The 24,147-nt window shown below is 39.5% G+C and overlaps 1 protein-coding gene across 1 annotated transcript in view; it reads left to right on the top strand.

The window, feature by feature from the left end:
- The window catches only part of HMCN1 (hemicentin 1), a 223,361-nt gene that overhangs the window by 630 nt on the left and 198,584 nt on the right, over positions 1 to 24,147 (top strand). The window lies entirely within an intron of this gene.

Below are 24,147 nucleotides of genomic sequence, written 5' to 3'. Positions count from 1 at the left end.
AAACCTTCAGGATAAACTGAAGTGGACTCCAGGTGCACTGTATGCACCAAAGAGTAGTTTAGGGGATCAGCCACTCATCTTAGTAATTCTGATACGAGCTGAAGTGGCTTCGGTGACCTCCTGTCCTAGTAGAGACCACATATACTAGTAACGAAGCTACTAAGTTTTTTTTTCAACGCCCTTCTGTGGGGATATGGTTATGAATGTACATAATACAGTTGCACTTTTACTCCGGTCTTGTTGTCCCATGTTTACATTCATAAACTTGCACTGAAATGACCCAGAAGCTTTACATGGTGTGTTTTCTGGTTTGAGTCTTATTTCCCTTATTTTACCTTTTTTCTTTCTGCTGTATATCATGCGTTCCTCTCTTTCAGCATCTGTTTTCTATTCCCTTCCCATCCCTTTTCTCTGGCTTTCTTCCTCTTTTCTTGTCAAATATCTTCTAGTGACTTGAAGAGGAAATAGGAACAGGATGCCCTAGGCTGGTGATGTGTGCTGTACTATGCAGTAAAAACTCATTTTCTTTAAGAAAAAAAAAAAAAAATCGAGTGTGAAAAAGCCATTGAAAATTACCTTTCTGGTTCTAGTTTCCATGGAATATCTCAGGATATGATATACCAGAAGTTAGTTCTTAAGAGTTCAATTTTTGCAGGAATGTCATTAAATGAAAACAGACACCCCCTCTATTTCCCCTCAGTCATAAATACTTTTGCTTACAAGATACATGTTTGCTTAAATAGCTTAAATGAAATGCTTGGAAAATTAGAGAAAAACTTTCATTTGCAAATTTTGCTGCTGTATTATCTATAAACGTGTATAGGTTCTTTATTTTTTTTTTCATAAAGAGTCCATCATTGCGGTATCACAGTGTCCTGTCAAAAAAGAGTCTTTTTATGTACCTTACTGTTCTCACTTTTCATGTTGCTTTCTCTTTTTTTTCCCACTCGACCTTTTTGTTACTTTATGGAACAAACATATGGGACTTAAAAAGTGTCATGCCACAGAAGTTGGCAAGAAGGAAAAGATTTTGGTCGAGTGTAGAGTCTAGAACTCTTTTATATCCTTTTGGAAAATCAAGCTCATAGAACTCCTTGGATGGGGCAGAAAATCATGGTGGGTTGGGAGTATTTTGCTTTTATTTTCTCTCTATAACCACACCTTATACATCTTCCCTTTCTGCTCACCAGAGTGATTCACTGTAAGAATTGATAGTTCTCTCTTTCAGAGCGCGTGGGTATCTATACTAACCATGCCAGCAGGCACATGGGGCACTTTTAGTTTGCCCGTTTGTGTGGATGGCCCTTTGTTCTTGTGCAGCCTTGGTAGAAGGAAGTTCCAGCTGTTGTATCATGGGTAGTTCCAATGCTTAGCTTTCGTCACAGGACACTTCCAAATCCTTTGTTTCAATAGTTAATTTTTTCTTTCTCGTGCCACATGTTCTCTTCCTCATTCCATTTTTCTTCTGCACTTTTTCTCCTTTTTATTCCTTTTCTCCCATATCCCTGACCCTCTTGTTTTAGCTGGCTCTCCAGGATCTTTGCTTCTGTTACAGACTGGTTCTTTTAATCATCCTTTACTGTACCACCACCTTCTTGCTCTGTACATATCCCGCTAGCAATAAATCCACTGCCACCTTCCTCTTCTTGATTCACATTTTTTCCCCCTCACAGACTTCTTGCTTCCTTGTCTCCTCCCCCATTCCCTCTCCACAGGAGATCCCTTTCCTTGGCAAATGTTAGGTTTCATTCAGTAGAGTAGCTGAAACTTAAACCTGCAGAGAGCTAACCTATATGACAACTGCTGGCAAATATATATTGGTATATCTTGTTACGTTTCTCTATATGGAAGTCCCCCTTCCCTGCACAGCCGGAGGGGGCCTTACTTTATAGCATGATGGATAACTTGTGAGGTCGTAAAGCTGAAAGTGGAGAATGTATAATTTTAAACTTCCTTTTGCCTTAGGTTCTGAGAAGTATTTCTCTATGTCCTTCTTAGAGTTAGGACATACCACAGTCCAGTGTCTTGAATTTTATGGATGTAGCAGTTCAGACTGCTGGTAATCTGGTATGTTGCATCTGATGATGACCAAGCCTAGGCACTTGAAAGGAAAATGCAAGAAATACTGTTGTGACTATTTCTTCAATTTTTTTCTTTGAATCTATAGAGAAGTAACTTTTCTAAAAAATCTAATAAAAAATATTGGTTGACTTGTATTTCACAGTGTCCATCTCATTTACCTAGTGTTCTTTCTGGAGACTGCTTGACTATATTGATGAGTATGAGATTATTTTTTTCTTCCCCAGATGCAGGGTTATTTACTTAGCTGATAATTTTTCTTCAAGAAAGAGCTTTATATGTAGCTGCCCCACAGACAAATTTTGTTGATGTTTTTGTGAGATACTGTGGTCCATGAGGCAAATAGGACTCTCCAAGGAGTGCAACATATAGTTGGACCTCAGATCCAAGGAGCTTATCTTTGTATAAAGCTGTCTTGATCCTAGATGCACTCTTTATTGGTAGGTAATTACAACTTAAAGTTGGTGTGGATTTGGCTTTTAACTCCATTGTTTTCCTAATTTATGTTGTACAGTGTATGCTGAACAGTGCCCCAGTCATTCACTTTGCAGTGCTGCTTGATTTGTACTGGCTAGTGAAACAGCTCAAGTGCTTTCTAAGCACCGTAAAGAAAGAGTTGTTGAGAGGTAGAGTGTATTCAACAAAACGATACAAGAATCTGTCTTGGAAGGGTATTTGTCATCGTACAAGGTACAGCTGAATTACTTAAAAACCCTTCTATATTCTACTGGACTACATTGTTACCAAAGTGCTGCATATTAATGCTGCATTGTGATATGCCAACACATGGTGGTCTTTGATGGTAGATTTAAATGTAGTGTTATGACTATTGCAATGGTATTTTGCCAACACTACGGTCTTTTGGTAGAACAGTGATAATTAACAAGTATACTTTTTAGTACCAAACCTGAGGTTTTTGGCATAGAATTATGGCTTACAGAAAAACATTGTAATGGGTTTCACATTCTGATACCACTGTACCTTCTGGTGGTATGCTGAGATCTCCATTTTGAAAAAGCCTTGTGTTTTGGATTTTGCTTCGTGTGTAAGCATGTGCAATGCTTTAACAGATTACAGGAATTTTTCTGTTGTGGTTTTTCAATGCCTAAACATGATCACAGAAGTTTTGTAGATAGTGAAAAGGGCTGTTGACAAAGAAATCTTTTGCCAGACTTGTGTTCAATGGAAAAACTGAAAAAAATCAAGTCCCAAATTAAGGAGAGTTGGCACAGGAAAACTTTGAATTGGAGCTAAAGCTTAAGATCAGCAAATGCTTTTGTTGCGTGTTGTGTGTCCTGATCTCCTACTAACTCCCATTGTATCCTGTGGAAATGGGACTGGACTCAGAATGTCTTCACTTAACATCTGTGGCCAGCTTTTCTGTGTTTTGTTTTGTTTTGTTTTTTTTTTTTTTTTTCTTTATGCCATTAAGGAATTTTGGAATGGAAAATAAGCCTAAAAGGACAAATTCATCCCTAGTATTTTTCTGTGAAGCTAATGGAATTATACCACTAGTAACTCTGACTCTGTATGATTTAATCAAGCATTCCTTTAGTGTGAATGACATTTTATAAAGCAAACTCCAGTAATTAATTTTAAGTACAAGAAAAATGAAGGGGATATATAACCTCTGGACTTCCTAGTGCCCAGGATGATGTTTGCCTCTTGTAAACATCAGACTCTGCATGTCTACAAATCTCTGATATGAGCATTTCCTAATTGTTTTCCTAACCCTTTTCTATTTTTTTTTTTTTTTTTTTTTTTTTTTACAAATCAGATAGGCAACATATTGCCTGTGTGAGAAAAGGCAAAAGGTTAATACTGCTTTGTTCAGATGGGAAAATAGCATTGAACTTAAGTCATCCACCTAGGGTCACATAGTAAATGTGTAGGAGAACTAAAAATACAATTATTTTTTTTCCTTTGTCCCACTCTTTTTTTTTTTTTTTTTTTTTTAAGAGCAAAGCTCTGATTATATCATATATCATAAAGGCACATAATTATGTTTAACTTTATAACCTGGGGTCTCCTTTATTTAACAGACTTCCAATGCCATATTCGTAACAACGGTTAGGCTGCTGAGCCACATGCTAGCTTGGAACAAGTTCAGAAGGTTATATGAAAGGTCTGAGAACTTTGGTTTTTGCAGGTTTGATAGCTTTTTTTTCTAGACATTATGATGAAGAAGAAATAATGGTTTTTCCAGAGGAGGAACATAAGAAATTAAAATTAGGCTATTAATGGGAATAAAATCTTTCATACTTCCTAATATAAGAAGTATTGTGGTTATACAAATGGATAATAAAGGCAAATGGAAAGCTGTGTGCAGAAATGGAGAAGCACAAGCTTTCCTTTACATGTTCATTTCTGCCTTGAAAAAGACACTTGTGAGTGATGAAGAATAAATTGTCCTCTGAGTGTGGCAAAAAACTTCCACTCCTGCTCAGCTGAAATTCTTCCTGGTTTTAATTCAGCTGCAGTGTCTGCATGGCTAGTCTTCCCAATATGAGCCACAGCTTTGTCACTTCTGTATCTACAGGTCAACAGTATCACTGCCTCTTCACTGCCCAGCAGTTTTCTTACATCAGACTCTTCTGATAGCTCTGATAGCTTTTCTACAGCATGTTGCCCTGCACTTACCCTTTCGCATTTTTCTGTTGCTTGAGGTCTTTGGCTTCAGGCTGTACTCTGATTTATGGGTGTCTGTTAAACTTCTCAGGTAAAGGCTGGATGTATATAAATTGTTTGTCTGAAACCTTTTCCCATTCAGGAGAAGCTGAATGCTTCTTCTGATATAGCCTGAAGGTCACTGTCTTCAGGATTCCCTCTGCTTCCTTTGGGTGGGGGAAGAAATACTTCAAGGCTTCAAGTCAGTTTTACTAAAGAACAGGAACGTGGCTGTGGAGAAACTATAGGGCAGTAGTTTTCAAAGCAGGGAGGACAAGTTTAAGGGAAATGTGGTATTTTGTACTGGTATCTGAATTTGCCAGTGCCACAGAAGTAGTGTTTGTACAAGCGATGGGGGCAGCATGAGAAAAGTCTGGGAGCTCCTGTGGTGTCCTGTTCCCTTGCAGTTCTTATTCTGGGGGTCAGGTAGACCTGTTGGTGCCATGGCATTTGTGGTAAATAATGGCACTTATTTGCTGTTGGTCTGTTATAAGCCATGCTGTGATGTGATACAAACTTCCTAATTACTTCAGTGGGTAACATTCAGCACTATGTGGGTGTAATACAGTGTTTTTTAATTGAGTTTTGAGTAGCCTGTGATGGAACTAGAGGGGTTAGAGAAGAGGTGGGGGAGGGACATTGCTGGTGTTTTGCAGTATATCTTTTGCTTAAGAAAGAGAAAGATTCAGTGGGTTGCTACTATGTGCCTGTGTCCTGGAGAGAACTCGTGTCAATCTGTATTCCGCAAATCACACAGTGAGATGGAAATGGGAATCTCTGCCCGTCAGGTACTGAGGACTTGGTGGGTTCTGGGGAGGTCTGCCTGTCTTTGGGCAGTAGCTCTTGCTGTCCAGAGAAGGAAGAATCTCCTTACCTTCCTCAGTAGGTAAAACTGTTTTAATGCTGTCTAATATTTGAACGAGACAAATTATTAGGTTGACAAGGAGGAATAAAATGCTTGGCAATGAAGGTTCTGTGGGCAAATGTTTTGCAAACACTCTTTGCCAAAATCCCATGGTTTTTATAGGAAGGAAAGAGTAGGGTTGCCCCAACTGTTTGGTAAGAGTAAGATCAGAGGCAAAAAAATTTGTACTTTCCACTTCAAATAATTGTCTTTGAGAGTTGAGTGGATTTCATATTCCCAAAATCCAAAGTGGGGAAAAAAATGTACTAAGTCCACTCTCCCTTTTCTGGTGCAGTAGCTCTACAAATGCATCACAGAATATCACGTTGAAGTTGTCATGGCTGATCTTTCAGAGTAATGTTCTTTGGTGGCCTCAGAAATTTCTGAACTTCCTATCTGAAAATGTCAAGGTTGTGTAAGGTTTGGGGTTTTTGGGGTTGGTTTATTTCGGACCTTAGGTGTATAGTGACAGTAATAATGAGTGTATGTCCAAGTTTTGAGTTTTTCTTTCTTGTTTTAGGAGATGCAATGTAAATTTACAACTGTTCAGTGCTGTCTTGATATGACCAAAGACAAACAATAACCAGAACAAGGTGTCATAACTGTTAAATCTGCCCTTTTGTGCTATAACTGTTTGAAGTATTACTATTGCTTATGATTTCACCATTGACAATTTCAGCAGGAAATACTCTGTTTCCTTAAAGGTCAAATACTGCTTCTATATTGTTGTTACTACTACTAAGATGTATTGTTAGTGTTGTCAGTTGAATGACAATTACCAATACTATGTAATAGTGGACAACTCGAAGTTGATAAGGATAAAATCTAAAGCACCTACAGATATTTTCCATCTCTTAGACTTCTGTGATAACCATACTGACTGTGTGTGACATGAGTGTTTTGAAACCTTATTGTTATCCTTAATGGAGACATTGTGATATCTATAAAATCAATTCATGTGATTACATAGCTATTTTTTTGTTCCTCTGGAAGGATTTATCTGGGGTCCCTTGAAAAGTAGCTGTTCATACAGATTACAGATGATAGAATTGCCAGTGCCAGAAACTCCAAAAATCTGAGATAGCCAAAATGTTGTGACATCGTTCAAAAACATACTAGAGCATCACTCACAACTTATTTTTCTACTGTCTTAACTCTGCCTGTACAGCCCTGAAGGTATCCACAACAGTAAATTCCTTCTCCTTTCTTCCCCACCCCCAAGGGAGGAAGATTGTCTCTTCCTTAGGAAAAAAGCAATAATGCCTCAAATATGTCATTCTCTTCTGCTTTGCTTTATGAGTTATTTTTCATGTTACATTTGAAATTGCTGCTTACTGAACTTATATAGAAGCTACTTGTTCTATTTTGCTTTTCTATCCCCAGCTCCAAGTAGTGACAATTAGTGAAAAGCTCTGTAGTGTGTTAGTGATGCATCCCAATGTTACTCTGTCCCAATAATTATTACTACTGTTGTTTAGCAAATGAGGCTTTCATAGAATTACAAAATCATGGAGTAGTTTGGGTTGGTAGGAACCTTTCGAGGTCATCTAGTCCAACCCCCCCGCAGTAAGCAGGGACCTCTTTAGCTAGATCAGGTTGATCAGAGCCCTGTCCAACCTGGCCTTGAATGTTTCGAGGAATGGGGCTTCTACCACCTCTCTAGCCTAAATCTGCCCTCTTTTAGTTTAAAACCATTACTCCTTATCCTGTCACAACAGTCCTTGCTGAAAAAGTTGCCCCTATCTTTCATGTAGGTCCCCTTTAAGTACTGAAGGGCCACAATAAGATCTCCATGGAGTCTTCCCCTGGAGCCTTCTCCAGGTTGAACAACCCCAACTCTCTGTCTGTCCTCACAGGAGAGGTACTCCAGCCCCCTGGTCATTTTTGTGGCCCTCCTCTGGATCTGCTCCAACAGGTCCATGTCTGTCTTGTACTGAGTGCTCCAGAGCTGGACACAGCACTGTGGGTAGGGTCTCACCAGAGCACAGTAGAGGGGCAGAATCACCTCCCTCGACCTGCTGGCCACACCTCTCTTGATGCAGCCCAGGGTATGGTTGGCCTTCTGGGCTGTGAGTGCACATTGCTGGCTCATGTCCAGCTCTTCATCCACCAAGTCCTTCGGCAGGGCTGTTTTTCCCCAGCTTTGAATTTATTTCTCAAAGGTTACAGTGGCTTGTGTTTCCGCACAATCCTGTATAGAAGCTGACTTAATCCTATTCATGTTCAGTAATTGTTTAACAGTAGGCCACATTGGTTGTAAGTCTTGATGGGACCTCTATGGTATGGAATGAAAAGAGGAATTTCTGATGATGTATGCATCTACTGAATTAGTTTAAATGCCCACAAATCAAATTTCTAATAATTTATAAAAAGCAGATACTTGATGCAGATCCTCAAGTGCTTTTAAGCTATGACTAAGCTGTCCCTCCCTGAGATTGATTGCTATATTCTGTCTTTTTCTCATCTGGAGAAAACAGTTATTTTCTGAGAATGTGCAGTAATGAAATGAGTAGGGAGGCACAAATATTATATACATCCTCACTTTGAGGCAATAGTGTTCATTGGAAGATGAATTGTCACTGTAATACACAGAGGGAAGCTGACAAGGAGGCTAACCTTGTATTTGCCTCTTGAAATGCTAACCTTGCTCTTTGAATGTGGCAATACTAGAAGATAACTATGAAAAAGAATGCCTTCTGGGCAATTAATAGTGAATGCCTTTACTGAAGAGAGGAGCTTGAGTTCTCGGAGGAGAATGAAGGGGGAAAAAAACCCAAACCCCCAAGAACTGAAGACTGCTGAATCTGAGACTCTGTCATCCTTAGTCCTTGCTCCATGTGCTGCACTACCATCCAGCGTTACCAACTTGATTTGGATCAGGCAGGAGGACATGTTCGCATGCTTTCTGGAAGCTCTATATCGCATGATACAGAGCTGGGCTGCGTGTTAACTGCAGGAGGGTGAACAAAACTTGTCCTGTATAGGGAGTCATGGAGTGATGGGACTCCATTTGCTGGTGCAAATTGTGCTTCAATTTTTCTTAACCAACAGTGAGCAAAATGAGTTTATGTTGGGCCAATGCTTTGCTATGTGTCTCTGACATTCTTCATCCTGCTGTACCAACTTATTAGGAATCTCAGAGCTATTTCTGTTATGCCATGTGCACTTAAGGTATGTGTGTCTGTAGTCTTTTTCTGACTTGTGCTTTACTCTTTTTGTGTATGTATTGGAGGCTGCTTGAAATTTATACTAAAGTGGATTCAATTCAGTCAGTTGAGGATCTGGATAAGATGGATTACAGAGTATGGAAAAGGAGCAGATATTTCATTTAGTTAATGGATTTTGAACGTAGCCTAAAGAATGACAAGAGGAACCCTTTAGACAGAGAAAGCCCTCAGATGCCAGTTGGTATATATTTTCCAATTAATGATTTGATTGTTGGCACATGCTGTGGTCTTTGGTTTTGAAGGAGATGCATACATCAGAGAAAATATTGAGAACATATGTTTTTCAGTTTGCAAATGGCAAAACAAGTTTTCTGTTGAAAGAGACTGATAGTGTTACTTGATTGGCTCACCATGCCTTGATAATGCAAGAGTTTTGTTAGAAGAAATAGGATGGATTTAATGAAATGTGCTCTGGGCTGGCTGCTTCATATGCTTTCTTTACTATTGCCAGGGAGAATGTTTTACCCCTCAATTATGTTGTTGAATCTAATTTTTTATAACTATTGCCAGTGTTTAGGATTTTCTGTTTTAGGTGTGTTGCTCTCAGATCTGATTTATGAGATCCTTCAGTTATGCCTATTGTGAATTCATGCTATGCAGTTGTCATTGGGTGAATTCTGGGTCCAACATTTGCATTTGGTGTAGGGTTAGTTTGCAATGTTGTATTTTTAGTCGGGACCAGAGTGCTTTAGGCCATGCATATCCCCTTGTGGTCTATGGTTAAACTTCTTTTGTTGCTTTTTGAAGAACACGTGCAACCTATTCTTTGGTAACTGTAGACAGGAGCTGAGCTTTTCCCTGGTTTTGCCAGAGGAGAAGCACAATGACTTCATGTTCCTGAAGCACTTGAATGGGATCATGTTATATCAAGATGCACAAAGCCATGACACTGGGGACAGGGTTAATCCCATTTCACTTCAGGCACTTAACTGAAGAACCTCAGCTGAGAGACTAGTTACCCAAAGACTCTTTGTATAATTTGCAAAAAGAAACTGGCACCTTTATGGAGCAATTCCTCGCTTGTGAAATTTTAAATACTCTTTGGAGGTCTCATTGCTTTCACTGGCTGCAGAGGGAGCGAAGGTTAGTTCAGTTGAAGCCCTCTATTTAGGAGGTATGAAGTAAAGTGAGAGGCTTTCTAACTTTTTCCTGCTCTGGGTCTGACTGTCCAAATAATAGTCCTTGAGATTTGTTTCATACTGTTTTTCATCCTACCATATGGATACTGAGTGCTCAGATGAGCCTAGCTCACACAGAATGAATATGTTGTCTTCCCTTGTTCTGATCTGACCCCAGACCTTCAGCCCTGCTGAAGAACTTCCCCTGGTAGGGCATTTTGAGCTAAAACTGAGTAATGCTCAGAGGCAGCCTGTGCAGGCGGCTCCAGCACAAACTGAGGGACTTCTGCGAGTCTGCTTTGCAGAGGATGTTGGTGGATGCCTAATGATGTGGCTAATCAGAATGTCTTGCACATCATTTGCCCTTACCACAGGTTGTCAGCAGGGTTTGAACCTTGGGTGTTCAGCAGAGACCATTCTGTGTAAGCTAAAGCAGTAATACTGGCAGCTACAAGGCTGATAATCTCTGTGGGGATAAGCCACAAATGGGGACTGTGAAGCACATTGTTAATGTGTATTACAAATGTAAACAGGCTGTGTGTGTTTATGAAGATAAGTTAACTTATTGTTCTGTATCCTATGTATTCTTCCATCTTTATTTTCTTTGGCATCCTTGGCACTCTTCACAGAGACACTGTGCAGTTTTCCAACTCTGCTCAAGTTGTAGCCCTTTTCCCAAAATATACTTAGCCACAGATTTCAATCTGCAAAACGTTACTGGTGAAATATATGCATATTTGAAAATGACATGTTCCCAGACACCAAGCCAACAAGCTGCATACATCACATGCAGCAGAAGATAATTGAAAGTGTTGAATTTATTTTCAGTAATGTGTCCCTATTAGCAGTCTCGTCTGTTTGCTCTGGAATGGTGGCTTCCTTGCCATATGCTCTTGGTAATACAACAGTTAGCGTGTCACGTTAGGTACAATGACTCAACCACTTAAGTGTTCAGAGCCTGTGTATAACATAGTGGGACTCCCAAAATAAACTTGGATGTGTGAGCATTGTGCAGTGAGAATTTTAAATAATTCTTTCGAGGTGCCTGTGTGAGCCGGCTCTTACGGAAGACAGCTGGCCCCCCTCACAGTGCAAAGCCTGTTGCAGAATTGCAATTGAGAGGGAGCAAACTTTATATCTGTATTTCAGTGCTTCAGTGTTTTCATAGGAGCTGTAATGCTTCCTTCCTCTGCTGTTTGTTTTACCAGCCATAGAACTACAAAATACGAAGACAGCTTTAAAAATCAATTTCACGTAGCCTTATATATAGTAGAGCCAAATTCCCAATATCACCTTTATAACTATAGGATAAATTACAACCTGTAGAGCTTGTTCTGCAATGAGATGTAACCAAATGCAGAACGGGACCCCAGGTTTTCAGACTGGAAAACACTGCTGGAGTGGGGGTGGGTTTGCATAATTAAATGAAAATGAAGGAATGTCTTGTGTTGCTGTAGTCCCAGCTAAATGTCTGGTCTGTTTGTTCATGATAGCAGCTCTAATCTGTGACTATAGGTTACTGCTGGATTCCTGCCATCTTGTTTAAATTAGATTCATAGCCCGGGGGGTGGTGGGGGGTATAAGCAGGAAGCCATTGTAATTTTCATGCTTTGGACACCAGTGTATTTTCATGAACTGAAGTTAAGTGTCTCTGGGGATGCTGAATATCACTGAAACATTTCCTGAGTTCTCTTAAGCTGTACAATGGTATGTCCAAGTCTGTTTTCCAAAGGACAGAGCTTTTTGTTTAGTTAGTGAGGTCTTAGTTAGTTCACTGAACTAATATGCTTTTGCACTTACAATTTATTGAGGAACATAAGAGGAGGAAAGTTGTGCAGGAAGAATGAAGTCCTCTGCCTTGGAACAGCTAGGAATATTGTGGTTTCTTTTATGCCCCCATATTAATTTATATTTCTATTTACTAAAATCCTCAAGAGATTGTGACTTTGTGTCAGAGCTATATTTTTAGGCTTAAATAGGTGAAATGGTTAGGCAAGCACACAGTTTTAGATAAAAGAACAATAGCTGGAGCACCCAGGTAGAGAGACTATGATTGCTGCTAGTCTTTGGGCAAATCACATTGTGGTGTTTCTTTTCCATTTTATGTTACTTAACTTGTACAGCACCAACACAACAGTACTGGGGTTTTAATTAGAGACTTTCAACTGTGCACACACTAACTACTGTCCTTTACCAGAGTTTGAATACCAGAAGTACTGCTAGCCCCCAGCAAGTGGCACAGGCAGAGCCAAGCCCCAGCATTGCATCTGGTAGACTGCTGAAGCAAGACATGGTGTGCACTGGTTGGGATAACATTTTGATGCTTTCCTACAGTATTTGGAGAACGTAACATGGTACTTTGGTGGTGGTGCATGTCCAGGAGTGTTGCCTTTTGATTTAACAACATATTACTCAAAACCCTACATCTTGGTGTCTTACAGCATTTCAAATGAGTGGGTTTTTTTGGTGTGGTGTTTTTGTTTTGTTTTGGTCATGTCTTGCTCTCTTAAATTTTACATAAGCTGGATCAAAGCACAGGGAATTCATATGACTTACTCCTGAGTCACAGTCCTCTGTGTTAACCACAAACCCACGAATCACTTATTTGTCCCTGAAATGTTTACTCATTGTTTTAATTTCTTTCCTAATTCTGTCAGACTTCCACATCATTTTATCTTATCTCTGCTTTTAGCCCATCCCTTCCTCAAATTTTCCATTGACCCTTTCCTCTGAGAGGTTCAATGTCCCTTCTCAGCACTTTTCTCCTTTATCTCAAGATTTCTTGGCAGTCTGGAGTATCTTGCATATGCAGACTGGATCCTGGTGATGAAATGTGTTGGTGCTAAAGGCAACATGTTGCTCTGGAAGAAGTGCTGTGTTAGCCACAAATAGGTTTGTGCAGGAGATGATGGGGAAATCTTTCCCTTGCTACTTTCAGTGTGCCTGATGTTTGCCTTAGCATGGATGAGGGTGGTGGCAAGGACACATGTCATTCTTGCTTCACATACTGGCCATATGAGTAAGTTTTCAAACTTTGTTCTGGGTCTGAATTGGAGCAACTGACTCTGGTATTTTGTTCTCTGAAACTTTGGCTGAATCTGTGGACATACATTTTCTTAAAGGTGTAACTGTATTCGATGAAAAAATTACTGCTTTGCACTGCTATCTGCTTCCCTTGTCTTTGAGGTTATGGCCTTTTCTGATCCCAGCCAGGAGTGCTGCTTTGTAATTCCAGATTTATTCCAAAATGGTCCAGGTTAGCAGAGACTGCTGAAACTCTCTGAGCTTGCTAGCTTGGTTAGAAAGAATTGTGCACGAACTGCTTTGCTGACAAGTGGAGGAGGTGATGACTTGTGTTGGGATGGTTCTGGAAAGCAGGGCTGGTGGTTTGTTCAGCTGGCATAGCTGCAGTGGGAAGGGAATGAGTGTCCCTAGCACTAATTAACTGAATTGAACTGGAAAGATTGAGTTACACAGGATTGGCATGTGTGCAAATCTAGACAGTCTCTGTGAATGCTGACAATGGGAGAAAAAAAATGTGGCTGCTTTGTATCTCAAGTTTTATCCTAAATATTACTGTTGTTGCTCATGCGTAGGGTGTGAAAAGTGGAAATCGTGTTGTTACTGTAAAAACTCAGCCCTTTCCCCACCCTTGAAAGTGTAATTGAATATTGTTCTGTTACTTAAAGTAAACCATGGTATATGAAGATAAAAACAATGTGTGTTGGCTAAATTGCATTTTAAAGAATTTGGCAATTTTGTCACTTTGAGCAAATCTCTTAAGCTCCTGGTGGTTTACCATAGCCACCTATACTGGTATATACCAATTTTTTTTCTTTTTGAGGGAAGGTGCGGAAGTACTCCACAGTGTAGAGGTGTGTGGTAGCTTATGGAGATGGAGCTCTAGCTTAGCAAGTGGTATGAGAGGGTGAATTTCTTTCTGTAAAGAGTATGAGGGAAGCAACTTAAGAGATACTGTTGCATACCTACTTCATGGGGATGAATCTTGTCTTGTAAAGGGTATGGTTTGAGATGAAACAAAAGCAAACAAGAAAAGCCCTAAATAAGTGAGGCATGTTTTGAATTAACTCTTTAATTTGCATAAAGCTTTTAGAGGCAGATTTGAAGTGCATAAAACCTTTCAAACTTTAGAAATTTTGGCTGTGGATATTTGTGTGATGGCTCAAGCCTATCTCACCTTTTGTGTTGTAGCTACATAGCATTAAACGGTTTCTTAGTTACTTGCAATGAAATGTCCCATTGTGTAGATATAAACCATTTTTTCCGCTTTGATGTTCTCTCTCATCGAACAGGTTTTGATCTTGGTTAACATGGAGTAAATCCAGAGTAATTCCATTACAGTCAGTGATGTTAGATTGGATTTACACCAGTATAACTGAGGTCAGAGTCTGGCTTTGGCTGTCTGCTTTCTTAATTTGCTAAATATTATATACTTCCCAAATATCCTTTCACATCTCCTCTTCAGACCTCGCTGGCTCCTCTGACTTTCCCAAATTCCAAGAGTAACAATGTAGGTGAAATTTACTTGATGAAAGATTGTTTAAGTAAGGTCTGTTTTTTATTAGCTCAGCTGTTTTTAATTTTTTCAGCACTGTTTGAAGTTTCATTGTACTCAGGATGGGATCTAAATTCATCATGCTTTTCCTACTTGACTGAATTTTGCCAATTAGAAGTGTGGTGTTTTAAATTATAGACTGCTTTCCGATGTTACCATTGAGTAAGAATTGTATGCCTCGGTGACATTTTAAAGCATTCCTTTAACTCATAAGATCAGAAAAACGTTGTGCCTTAAGGCATTACTGTTAATCAGCAACATAATGTATTTGAAAGAGCTTAGTAAATGCAAGATGCGACTTTGGAGAATGAAATGAATTAAATTTTTTTCCTGTTTTTGTTTTTTATTTTCTGACATGACGATAGCTTTGTGGAAGTGTACTCTGAACTTTATTATAGAGTATTTTAATTTACCATGTGTGAGAGACATCTGGAATTTCATCTAAGCTGTTTTGTTAGGTAACTTGTGTTTATTGTTAAGGTTAGATGTTTGGACAGTTTTATCTGTGTTTATATAGTTTAGCTAGTACACTGGGGTCTTGGTCCACATAATCATACCAGAAATTAATCCATAATATTTGTGTTAACATCTTTACAATTGGACTTCTACTGTTACAGTATCTCTGCCTTCATATGATGATAAATAATCCTGCCCAGAATATCCAGCTATTACTCTAGGGGTAAAGAAAGGATGGGAGTCAGGAAACACCACCTCCTTCCCAGTCTGGAGACCTTGAGCACAAATAAACTTTGTCTGTAGTTAAGCAAAACACTTAAGAATGTTTTTATATATATTCTGTTGATCTTGATGATTTTCACATACACTTAAGTGTTTTTCTGAGTGAGGCCCTAAAGATTTGCCTCTGGCAACAAAGCAAACCTTTGGCAGAACTAGTGATTTAAACCCGAGTGATACAGTCTTAATTGTTCGGATGCCATTTTGTACTGCAGAAACCTTAATGAGAGCTTCACAGAAAGACTGAATTGCTATTCATGTCTGTACCTGAATCTCTCCTAAATTCCATGTAGTGACAGTCTTCACCATGACTATACCGGTGGGCAGTTTGTAAAAACAAATGGCTCCTCAAGCCTACACAACTGACTGTTGTCTAAAGAGTTAGTCATGCACTCACACTCTTTGTTCCTTGGCGTTAGTGTTCAAGAAAGTTTGTCTGACTATTAATGTATGTAGAAATTTCATGTTGGTTTGTGAATCCCATTAAGAACTGCATATTTTTGTGGTGGTTTTGAGCCTTCTTTTGGATGCAAGAAATAAGGCATAAATGAGAAGCTCTGAGCAGCTGTAGCACAGCCATCAGCTTGTATATACCTGTGCTGCTTTCTTAGAAAAGACTGTGCTGTGGGCTGTACAACTGCTCTGGTTTCTCAGGCAGTTGTTGGTGGAAACCTCATGGCTTGAATGAGAAAGTTCTTGAGAGAATGTTCAAAAGTAGAAGGGGGCCTCTGCCAACCCCCTTTCTGAAGAGACTGCTCTTTGACAAAGAGAAGCTATTTGATTATCATGTGCTGTCCTGAGGTCTGAGACTTGCATGGAGCAGTGAAGTCCCACTGAAGGAGTGGCATTCAGAAGTATGTTTCCTTCAGATCTGAACTGCCTATGCTGTTTAAAAGTGTCAGTGGCTAAGATGTTCCTTTTCTAGGACTGTGCTTCCTTGCTTTATGTCTAGGTCGTACCTGGACAGCTTAAATAGCAAACCAGAGCTCTTATCACTAGCAGGCCTTTTGCTGGAAAAGTATGTTTGGAAAAGCGTGTAAGTGGAGGTGAAATGGGCGGTTGAAGATTCAGTGTTGAGGCACTGAATGGCTGGACTCCTAAGTCTTGCTGCCTGTGAAGGACATTGGGCGTGAGATTGGCACTTGAGTGTGTGCCAGAGAGACCTTGCAGCAGGAGCATTAAGCAACCCACAACAGAACAAAGACAGAATCCAATCTATAAGGGCAAGATAAATCTATTTTAAGACTAGCTTCAGCTAGAAGAATATATTCTGAGGTGTGTAACTAGTGCTCTTGTTCTTTAAAGAAAGATGAGTGACATGCATTGTGTGACAATTTGGGCCACTTAAGTTATTAATTTATACAGTCTATTGAGAATTATTCTCTTTCATTTATTTTTAATGGTGTAAAGTTGTTGGATGAATCTTATTATTTTAGCACTACTGGATTCTTGTCAAGCTCTCATAATTTTAAAAATTGTTCCATATTATATGCTAAGCCGCTTGGCTTTGCTCTGAAGAGGCTGAGGAATGCTCACTTGCCAACACTGATATGAGAGAAGTGATGAACTGCTTGAGGGTGGACATTGCCATAGTAACATCTAGAACAACTGCTGGTGTCCAGTAGAAGTCTTAAGTCTTAATGATATTAGAAGACTAAATGTATTGTATTAGAAAAACAATATGAGAAGCCCATGGAAAATGAGAAATAAACCACTGAAACCATATCCCTACCCATTCAATTCTTTGCTAGCACAAATAGGGTGGGAAACTTTGATAACAAGGCAGCTGAAAATGGCATCAGTTGAGACCAAACTTCAGCTAATGAGATCAGCCTGTGAGCCCCTTTATTTCTACTCAACAACAATAGCGAGTGACAAAAATCTCAGATTGCACTGAACACTGGATGTTCATGGTGGCATCCTCAGTTAATGTACTTGGCTGCCAGCTGCAGCAACTAAGAAATTAGAACCCACCCTTCACTTGTGTTGACTCGCAAGGGGAGTAGTTACTGCTTAAAATATCCCAGAGTGTATTAAAAGCACCTTGCTGTGTGCTGTATAAACAGGCTGAGCAATAGTGAAAACAATAATCATGGTAAAAGCTTTCATTTAAAAAACTTAATAATTCTTTAAGAGTAACTTTGTTAATTACATAGTGATTGATTATTTTGTTTCCATGTGAGAGCTCCATGTTTCTCCAGTAGTCAGCCGAGTAAGTATCAGCCTTGTCAGACTAGGCCAGACAGAAGGTGAAATTGGGAAATACAGGGATCAGGGCAAATGAGTTAGTCTAAGCTAACTTCTGTCTAAAAGTAAATAGCGGCATTATTTTGAACAAATTTTAAAAGATGAGCAAACAGAAAACAAGGTTTCTGCATAATATATTCCTGTTTAACTGATTTAAGTTATCCTCATGTGAAATGAAAAAGACTATTTTGTTTAGAGTAGAAAAGTTAATGTTCTCATCTCTTTTTCTTCCTTCCCTCCTCAAATCTGCTTTTTGGGTTAGTTTGGAGCATGCTTGCATTTTTACACTAGTAAAACTCAGTGGAATTTTATAATCCACGGATAGTATTTAATGTTTCTCTCTCTTCCACAGCTTCCTAAAAACTACTGCATGCTCAAACCTGCATCAAGAGCAGAAATACTCCTGTTATTTTCCTTTTTCTTCTTCCTAAGGCATGAAACAGCTTTCTTATAGCCGTTAACCTCCTGTTCTGTTCAGGCATCCCACTGCACATTTGGATACATAATGTCGTGTTCCCTGCGGTCAGTGCCAGGGCAATGAGCCCTTGCAAAGGGGCGATAGAAATCTGCACAGAACACGATTCTGCTCCTGCCGACGTGGCTAACCGCAGCCAATTGCACTGAACTGCGGTGTGTAGATAAGCGTGGGTAAATCTGGATGGATTAGTAGCTACACAGTTAAGCTCTCGTGAGTCTTGCTGTAATGAGCTGCCTAGAGTTATTGCTTGCATAGAAGAGTTGGCAAAAAGGGCAGTGTGTTTGTGAGGGAGCTGCCAGTGGAAAGAAAACAAATGCCACTTCTGGGACTTGTAGATGGCATCTCAGTACTACTGCAGGCCAAGTGGCACTCCAGGCCCTGTAACTTGGATGTATCTGTGTTATTTTTGTGAGCTTGGCTTTGTGGCCTTAAAATTAGTTTCTTGTAAAACATTTCTGGTGGCTAATTCTGAGTTTATCCTGATCCAAACCTGCAGGTTTGGCTGCCTCCTGAAGTTGGTAGCTGCTTACACAAGGAGTGAAGATATTGCACTGTAGTATGGCTGGTGGTTAGCAAAGGCTCTTGCTTTGCTTGCTCAGAGGGTGGGAAGGAGTAACAGGTAAAGCTGAGAGCCTGTTTATTTTTTTTGTCATGGAGTACAAAACATTAATAGTCTATTCATCTTTAATCCATGCAATTTATGAAATCCTTATGTTTGTGTCTTTTCTAAGGAGACACCAGCAACATCCTGCAGCTTAGCAGGGCAGCATCATCTACTTCAAAAACTTCTCATACCCAAGAGATTTTAGGTAGAGTCTGAAGGATGATGAGGAAAGTGACTGATGAGCTTTTAGGATGCTGACTCCCAAGTGGAGGCTAGCTCACACTGAGATGGTGACATGCTCTGTGTGCATGGCTGAGCTGTTAGTGATGAATCCCCAGACTTGCTGCTTCACAGCTGGAGAAGCAAGCTGAAATTGGTGCTTTCTGAATGAGTGCACAACTCTCTTCCAGCTGTGGTTCTCTTCTAGTCTTTTCTCAGGTGATTTTTAAAATTATGTTGTTACATTGTAAGATGTTTTGCTGGCTGTCTGAGATCTCAATTTTGTACACCAAATGACTGTTAGCAGAAATGACACTTAGACATGAATTGGGGGATTGTTTACATACTGTGGTGCTTTACATAAGGTCAGTGAATTTGCAGATTCTCTTTCCAAAGTGATAAGTAAACATGTTTGGCTTGTAGCCAAATCCTTAACAGCACAGGCAGAATCAGAGACTTCTGTGTAACAGAATTTATTTAACAAATATTCTCAGAGATTAATTGCATGACTACTGTGGGGACAAGTTCTGGGTTTTGATTCGTGCACCAGGTTAAAAGGATGAAGTAAGTGCGATGCTACAGAGGGGGGACAAAATTTTGTTACTTCCTCTGTCATTGTTAAATGGCCCAGAGCAGCTAAAGTTGCGGGGACTGAGGTGTGCCAGTTAGAGTTGACTATGTGGCTGATCCTCCTTTGTGCAGCCTGCACTGCTGCCGTGGAGGCCTTTGCGCACTGCTGTTGCAGGGTAAGAGCTGGGAGGAACCAGAAGCCAAACTGCAAGGAATTTTCACTGGTTTGGACCACAGGAGGAGACACCAAGACTGTTGTCACCACCAAGCTGTTCTGGCAGCTGTGGAGATACTCCTCAGCCTGGCCGCATGACTCGTTTCTCTTTACCCTGAGGTTGTGGTGTCCATTTGAGTTTCTCAGGCTTGGTTCCGTGTAGTTCTGCATTAAGTTTATCCCTTACTGGATGATTTCCGCTGCTTAAAGTTTTTGTTGGTGCCTTTTAGAAAATGACACAATTACAAATGATACAGGCAAAAGCTAGGGGATGGGAGAGTTGCTTCCAGCTGACTTGCCAGTTACCAAAGTAAACAGTACTCTAAGGAAGATTTTGAGAGGCTTGTCTGGCCATGAAAAACTTGGTATATATTTCTTTTTAAATTGACATTCAAATCCAAACCACACTTTTTAAAAATAGAACTAAAAAATTTTGGTATCCTCTTCTGCTCAGTTTGGCTCTGTCAGATAGGCAGTTTTGCAGTTATGTTTTCTGCAGCTTTTTCCCATCACTTTTTTGTGCAATAGAATCCTACAACTGCTCAGGTTGGAAGGGACCTTGAAAAATTATCTGGTCCGACCTATCAAACAAAGCCTCACCAGGAGCAAGAATTGTGTCCGTTAAGTAGAAATAGAAAATGAACTATTTGCAAAGTCTTCATGTTAAAATTAAGAGTAGACTTTTAAAAGGGCCAAAAAGTTCACTTTAGTGTGGTACACCAGTAACTGACCTTCTAACATCTTTAAATATATGCTTTCATTTAGCAAACTAAGTGATGCTTCTTTATTCACAGCAGTATTTGAGGCACCATTGAACCATTGTTACAGCCCTGGGGGGAATATTCACAACTGCATATTGTCAGAGTGAATAATCAGTGTACACGGACAATGTTATCTGCTGTAAAATTCCATGTTCTGTCAGCTGCATATGGATTAGTTATGTGAAATGGACGTTTATTTAGAATGATGCATGGAGATTTGAATTTATGGTTATAATGGCTAAAAGGAAATGGTTTGTGTTTCTAATGGTTTTACACTGCTAATCCTTTAGCAATTCATTTTATAGTATAATACTTGGAGGGGAGCTGGGGCCTGTTCTAATTGAAATCAATAAATGTCATTGACTTTAAAAGAAAGCAGATGTATTTTTAATAGTAAAAAGAAAATTTTTGGTACAGAATAAACTCATACGCAGAATACTAGTAGTTTCATACTGAATGTGACACAACTCCTGCTGCTGATCTCAGATTACTTTATTTTTTATTATGCTTGGAAATCTCCATTCTCAAAGGATGGCAACTGGATACATCATAAAGCATTTAGTAGTATTGAAATGGTGATATTCATGCATGTGTATGTACATACATGCGCACACACACAAGATGTCACCTCAGAGAAGCTTGTTTTTCTAGAATTTTCTAAAAGAATGTTTTTCTTGTTTGTTCTTAGAGACAGGCAGCTTGGTATGGAAACAGGAAAATTTATTTAGTTGTGTTTTGATTATGCAAGTGTAGGTAGGTTTGTGGTTAGAGTTATCTTTTCTCTTTGTTTAGGGTTAATTGACTAATTATGTGGTTTGATAATTTTCAGAGCACAATTTTATTTAACTTTTTAAGGGCTTTCTCTGGCATCTGAAGGAATTTTTGGTCAGTCTTTACTTTTTTGTGTTTCTCTTATCCTCTATGGAGGAAACCCCCCCTAAAACTTACCGTGCTGTGTATGAGCTTTGTATCTAACAGTGGTGCTGTTCTGTGTTGTCCCGTCATGTAACTCCCTCTTGCCAAAGAAACGCCAACAGACTCATTTAAATGTAATACACTATATTCCATCTATGATTGTTAAAAAATTATCTTTTACTATGTGAAGGCGTTACCAGAACATAAGCCTGTTAAAGAACAGCATAGGATTAATATGCTAATTTATTCTGGAAAGTCCTTGTTTCCATCGTCTCTTGACAGTTTTAAGCACCGACTGACTAGTGGTGTGGTCTTCATAAAGCTTGTTAGGAGAATGGCTCCTTGAAGAAAACTTTAATTTGTGGTTTATTAATAACTGGGTAGGAATTACACACATTAAGTAATGTTCCTGACTTGGTATATTGCTATATGCTACATAGCGTGAATGTAGAGTATTTCTCCTCATCATGGACTGAGAAGTACCGGGTTGTCCTGCTCTCAGGATGCTCAAGTTGCTGTTGGTAACTTTATTCATTTATACAGTCTGTTTTTATGTAGATGTGGGTGCTGAGTGCATTAGTAACTCTACATCATTCGTGAAAACAATGTGGCTGCAGTTTCAGTGAGAAAGAGCCAGTTGCTTTTTTCAGTTTTGATTATGTCTCATGATCAAAAAGTTGAGTTGGCTTGAGTAAGGTAGCCCTCTCCAAGGATATTCCAAGTCTGTTTGCAATAAGTAATCTGTGAATATAGTCTTCCAAGCAGAAGAAGCTTTTAATTAGACTTTGTAATTGGGTTAATCGATTCTGGAAAAATAAAAAAAGCTGTGATTTTTTGTTTTTATTTATTTATTTATTTATTTATTTATTTATTTATTTATTTATTTATTTATTTATTTATTTATTTTTCTAGTTGGCCTATGGACCCCTTTCATGGTGAGATACATTTGGGGACATGGTGGGAACCAGAGTTCAGAGAAGGAGCCTTATGGGCGAGGTTGCAGTAACCTGCAGTGCCAAGAGGCTCCCGACGGTGGAGCTCTGCTATTCCCGTCCGGCAGCAGTGCAGCCGGCAGTGTGGGCAGCAGCTCAAAATGAATCTTTCCTAGATGTTGCAGTAAATCAGTTCATTTTGTAAAGCAATACCAAGTATAAATTTTGAATTAAAAATTGAATTTTAAATAGTATTTGATTTGACTTCAACATGTTAAGGTTATTAATCACAAAAAAGCACTGTAAAATTTGTAGTTACATTCATTCCTACCCTGTTCTTTAGTTTGTTCTTTATCCGGTGCCCTTACAAGTGTTGAAGGAGTATTGCCAAAATACACAGACCAAGAGATGAGCCAGAAATAGACCTGGACTGAACTGGAGTTCAGTCTGGAGAAGGAATTTAAAGAGCATTATGAACTGAATTTTACTCAGTTCAGATTGTTGTTAACAAGGGGAAATAAACAAAACCAGAAAGAAATATGATGACCTTTGCAGATGTTCAGCCTGAGCTGGGAGCGCGGGCCAGTGTCAGTAACTGGTTGCTGCTCCCATGCTATACAGTAAGGAGGCTGTGGTTGTAGTCCTTAATCAGCTGTTTAGTCTTTACTGTAGACTGAAGGAAGCAAATTAGTCAAAGCTTGCATGCTGTATAGCATCAAGAAATGCTTTTTATTTTTCCCTTCTGTGTTTGCTGGTGCTTTGTCTTTTAAGAAAAGAAAAAAAGCAGTATGAACTTCTTTGCTCTTGGCAGTACTGGACTGACAAGCGTAAATCTGAAACCCTCTGTGCACAGAAGAGCATGTGCAGTAGTTCTATACGTACGTAGTTCATTGGGATAGCTCAAGGCTTGAATGTAGGGGACCAGCTAGTCGTAAGAGACTCGCATAATCTTCATGGCTCTTTCAGTCCTTTGGCCACTCTTAGGAACGGTCAGCTGGTTTGCCTGCTGTGGCTGTGTGTTTTTGTGATTTGGGCAATCATCCATTGAGAGCTGGCTAGAGGCAGCCAGTCATTTCAGAAATGATGGCGGCTGGCCCCCTGATGAGAACAGAACTCCAGGGTTGTTCAAAGAACCAAGGGGAGGGAGGGAGGAGGAAGGTGGGTCTCCTGCAGATGCCAGGATTCGGTATGTTTGCTTATCCCCAGAAGGGAAAAAAACTCCTTGCTTTCTGTCAATCTTTTTACATTTGGGACATTAGTAGTTGCTGACTTTATCAGTTAACCACATAGAGTCAAGTTTTCTGGTCTCTTTGCCTCTTATTTGTGCACCAGCCATAAACAAGATCTTCTGACCTACCAGTGGAACCAGAGTTCAAGTGAATTATTTTCTTGGAACAAAAATCAACTTGTTTTTTCCAATTTCCAGCCTGACAGAGTAGACTTTCTATCAGTGGTTCCATGATGCCTGTGATGTAGTGCCACCTGCGCTAGGGGCTTGAGAAGCTCTAAGGCTGTTTTGTGCATCACCTATTTGAGAGAGAATTTGTAGCAAACCTGGATTTATTTTAACGGTCTCTGGGTAGAAAGGGTTACTCTACACATCCTGTTTAATTCTTAGAAGGAAGAGTTAACAGTGTGCTGGGCAAATCAGCACCTGATTTTTATTATTTGTTACTGCATTTGCTTAATAACATTTAGACAACTGCACTTGAGGCACATATGCTAAACTTAACACTGGTTGCAGTAGACAAAAGATAATAATATTAAATTTTATCTACTGTAGGTCTCAGAGCTAGCTTTTCTTTTCCAAGAAATGTAAACATATATAATGCTGCTCTTTTACCATTGTTATTTTCCTTTGGAAAAAAGAGGCTCAAATGTCAAAACCATGGGAAATAACA

Source organism: Leptosomus discolor, chromosome 3 (genome assembly GCF_034619465.1).
Source record: "Leptosomus discolor isolate bLepDis1 chromosome 3, bLepDis1.hap2, whole genome shotgun sequence".
In the NCBI taxonomy this organism is placed as follows: Eukaryota; Metazoa; Chordata; class Aves; order Leptosomiformes; family Leptosomidae; genus Leptosomus; species Leptosomus discolor.
The sequence above is the reverse complement of the archived record's forward strand: the minus strand, read 5'-3'. Positions and strand labels throughout refer to the sequence as shown.